The 4,535-nt window shown below is 42.8% G+C and overlaps 1 pseudogene across 1 annotated transcript; it reads right to left on the minus strand.

Moving 5' to 3' along the window:
- Nucleotides 1-2,151: 2,151 nt before the first annotated feature.
- LOC145493928 (angiotensin-converting enzyme-like) lies at nucleotides 2,152-3,905 on the minus strand (annotated as a pseudogene). Its single transcript, XR_014050202.1, has 3 exons — nucleotides 3,479-3,905; nucleotides 3,097-3,194; nucleotides 2,152-2,660 (listed from the first exon to the last, which is right to left on the minus strand). The product of XR_014050202.1 is annotated as an angiotensin-converting enzyme-like (transcript).
- Nucleotides 3,906-4,535: the final 630 nt, after the last annotated feature.

Below are 4,535 nucleotides of genomic sequence, written 5' to 3' on the forward strand. Positions count from 1 at the left end.
CAATTTGCTGCTTCGCTTGATTGCAATTTAATAGCAAAACACTACACCTTATGGACTGATGAACGCCAACTCAATTCGTAAACTGTGTATTTTAAATTTCTTGCAAGAAGACGGAGCTGGAAAAGTTCTTAAACGGAGATAGAAGGAGAAATTGTAGACTTGAATGATCAGTTTCCGCTTACACTGCAGATTTTTATCCGCTCGTCGAAAGTTACCTTAGAATTGTGATAGTAACGACCCCCGTTACTTTCGGATTTAGCAGGCAAAAGGGGCCGTTACTTTCGGGTAGCCGTTACTTTCGGCCGGTAGCCGTTATTTTCGGATGGTTAAAAAACGTTTGTACGGTGCGGTAATTTACTGTCTTTTCTGAAATAAGAGGACACATACGTAACACTACTAACTACTCACATAAATAAAGCAGACTGTATCCAACAAAAAAGGTCCCAAATGTTAGGATCAAAGACAATGTGACTAATTACACTTAAATCTGCTGACAGACAAAAACCGTAAAGTTCAAGAAATGTTAAGCAAAGTTCGAAATCAGATCACAAATCCCTCTTCACAGTGTTCAGTCCTGCAGTGTTCAGTCCTGCATCCCAACTAGTTTCCAACAGGAAAAGTAACTGCGAGCGAAAGAAGGGTTCTTTTTACTAAATGGACGGGACAAGCTTGGCAACGCATTTCTCGCCGTCTCCGAGATACAGCAGTTGTTCGTTCTTTCGTGACGCGGAATCACTTTGCCAACTTCAGGGCAAATAGCGAAATCAATCTTAGTAGCTTGGAGAACTATACAATTGGCCACTCGAGCGATGTGGAGCAGATATGGTTTCATGATAATGGATAAATGTAACAACAACTTTCATCGTACGACTGTACGATGAAACGCGCGAATATTTTTATAGTTTCACTGTAAATAATAAAAAACCATTACCGGGGCCCAGCCGAAGGCTGGCACCGGTCATAAAATGCAGACGGTTTCTGTCGTTTTTTCAACGTCCCCGTCGCCGTCGTGGTTTGCTAAAACTTCCTGATATTTTCGGGGGGGGGAGGGGGGTGCCGTTACTACCGGAATTCTATGGTATTCTATATACCTCTCAGTTAGTGCGCCCGCTGTGTACGAATGGCACGGGACAGAAAAAGGAAAGAGCATCATTTTTTCATGGTGGAAATCTGCTGGTGTCATGGACACTGTGAAGAGTTCAAAGTGGCCAGATTTCCTCGCTTAACCCCGACGTTCAGTGACAGTTCCACGAACATTGTTTACATTTCGGATTTTTACATTTAGTATTAAAATTTCCTGTTCTCACAACAAGTTGTGTTCCTTCGTGTAATAATTATAAGTCACATTAATTACCCTCATTTGAAATCCTAGCATCTCTTTCGCGTTAATCCTCTTTATTTGAAGGAATTTTATCCTTCGATCCACCTCAACTAAACTTGCGTTAATTTCGATCGACTACCCTTATAAACATGAACGTTAATTTCCTATTATAAGGTACATCGTCGGTAAACCAACAAGGAAATGCTTTCCAACGTTTTTTGCTTGAGTATCTGTGGAAAATGTTTACTGAAATTTCGCGTATACCCAGCCCGTTTGGGGAGGGGTCAGGCTGGGACACCCAAGATAGAAGGGAGGGTAACTCTACACGAACGGAGAGAACAGAGGTTACCAAGAGGGGTTTCTAAGGCAGCGGAAATTAGGCGAAATAGGGAAATATTTTGTATTATTACGAAATATTTAACCGCCAATGAAAGGCGAAACGGAACCTGCCGTAGCGGAAAGTAAGACACCCAAGTCCCCTCTAACCCACTGACCCCACCCCACTGGTTGTGAGATAACCAACCGCGTCCCCAGGCCAGGGCTTTTTTCCCTTCACATGACTTTTTGACCGGTAAATTTTTTCACTAAGATGATAAATCGTAAACAGGCTTCGCTTTGCCTAATATTTTCCTCCAATTATTTATTATTAATTGGTAACAGGACCTAGACTCCACTCAAAAGCTTCAGTTCAGTAGGATAGAATTTACTCTATCATGACTATACCCCGCGTGGCTGGTGGGATTTCGCGCGCAAGTTTTTTCGGTTTTAGTGGGTACGGGCGCGAATCCCGTCATCGACGCAGGCCACCATGGGTAGAGAATGACTTGGAAGTCGTCAACATAAGGACTGCACCAGCACGATTAATCTGAACGAAAAAGCGATGTGCTTATTCCACTTCTTATTTTTAAAACCAAGGAAATATCTGCAACCATATTACATAGAAACGAAAACCACGCGAATACACTGCCGAACTACTTGAAATATAATCACTTCTAAATCTGAAATGAAACAATAATCTGCACACTACAGTTGGAAAATTGAGTTACTCAGAGCCGCAGCTAGCTGACGGCTTCAACGAAAGAACACAGCGAGTGTAGCCAAGGCGCAAACAAACGTGTTTAATAGGAATGGAACGAGTGAAGTGACTCCATCTGCAATAATGTTGTCCTCGTCGTCCCACCCAGGAGCGGCGTATCCGATCTCTTCACGCTGCTCCACCATCCACTTACGAAGCGGTTCGAAATGTTCAGTCAGCGCTCCAACACCCATCGTTTCACTTCCGGTCAGCTTCTTCAGGGCTTCCGGCCAAGGCTTGCTTTTGCCCATCTTCAGCATATCGCTAAAAAGAGAAGAGGAAAAGGATAGCACCATGAACAGTGAATCGGTACTACAGTATTACAGTTTTACAGACGCGACGAGTGAAAGACCTTTGCTCTTAACGCCTAAGAAATAGAAATGATGCCCGCATTTGACACATTTCCAAGCGCTCAACTCACACAGCCTGCGTTGCAGGCGAAAACAGGGGAGAGGTATGGTGGTAAAAAAGTCTCCCTCCATCCATCCACGCTTTGCTTCCCCCTCCCCCGTTTAACGCCTGCTGCACAGGCTCAACTCACCCAACTCTTTCTGTTTCCCTTTCTGCAAACGCTTTGGCACTCATTACAGTATTAAAAAGCTCCGACACGGGATTCAGTGGTCCTTGAACAGATTTTCTCCCCGCACAAAGAGACTTGAGTTATCTCTTAAAAAAGTAGTAGCTCTACTAATAAACTTACCCGATCTTCTTTCCTGCCTCCTTTGACTGGTAGATGGAACATGTATGTAAAGGTCCTTTAAAACCAGCTGGAACTGTAGCACGTACTTCATGAAATACCTGCGCAAGAAAAACAAGAGGTTCTTCTCCAGTCTGTCACGCAAGTAACGCAAGCAAAAGAACGTACCCCTCCCACGCCCATTGCTCTCAATGTAGGGGTTTTTACCTTCACGAGTCAAGCCGTACTTCATTAGTATTTAATTAGGTTAGGAAGGCACAGCGGCCAAATTTGTCTACTCCGGATTGGTTTTGAACATTGGCCAGCGTAGTTCAGAATTTCGTCAAATCTAAAGAGAGGCGATATGTTGATCATAATTGTAAGCTATAAAGATCGAAATTCAAACCTGATGTAAGGTGTGTTCGCAGGAATGTGGTGCTCGCATCCGGGGTCAAAGTCCTTTTCGGACCGTTCCACAGGTGGTTTAATTTCCTGGTACTTAGTTCTCAGTTTCCACCACTCGGCATTGTAGTTCGCTTCAATGATAGCTCCAATGAACACCTTCCATCGCCATTGATTGACCATGTAGCCGAACGGTAGAAAAGCGATTTTACGCAGCGCCATTCTTATTAGCGCGTTCATGTCTGATTCTGAGAAAGAGGAAAACAAAAAAAAGGCAACCAAGAATGTAAAAAACATTGCAGTTAAAATTTCTTACATTACTTGCAAAAAACGTTTGGACACTTTTTGTCTTATTTCGAACAAATTTCGGAGAAAAATTTCAGACACTTTGCTGAGTTGGAAGGTGTAACAAACCGAATTGTTCCCGCAAAAATGTCAGACAGTCAGAAAGCTTAGCAGGTTTCTCTAAAGTGCTACTTAAAAAAAAAAAACGGTTGAAGTCTGTGCGTCGGATCGCGCTCTTGCTAGTTTGAATAGGGTTAACTCGTCTTATTTCCCCTAATTGAAACGCACATCTTTTACTTCAGCCTATGGTTGTTGCATGCCGTGCGCACTAATTTTTAAATTAATGAAAAAATAATATGTCCTGCGATAAGTTTGGTCAATACGTTTTAGTTTAGCCTGCTCAAAACAGTCCGTTTACCTGAAATTATCGCATCAAACAAGCTGCATTCTAGCTAGTCTACCACTTAGACGATCGTCACGCAATCTTTCTTCCGTAAATGCGTAACGAACCATGAAAACGTCTGTTTAGGAGGCTACATTCTAATTTGAACAAAGCCGGCTCTCGTGCAGGTATTTCTTTCTTTGTTTATTGACGAAACACCCGACATCATCTTGCCTAGCCTCCGCGCCTTCCTGACCCTAAAAGTACACTCTTTTGAGTATATATGACTGACGATGAAGATAGATCACTTAAACCTGATCTAGACCTCTTCTAGGTTCTTGGTTAAGGGCGGAGGGTGAAAAAAAATGTTGTTTGTTGTTGTTGTTGCTGTTTA

Source organism: Orbicella franksi, chromosome 7 (genome assembly GCF_964199315.1).
Source record: "Orbicella franksi chromosome 7, jaOrbFran1.1, whole genome shotgun sequence".
NCBI classification, from domain to species: Eukaryota; Metazoa; Cnidaria; class Anthozoa; order Scleractinia; family Merulinidae; genus Orbicella; species Orbicella franksi.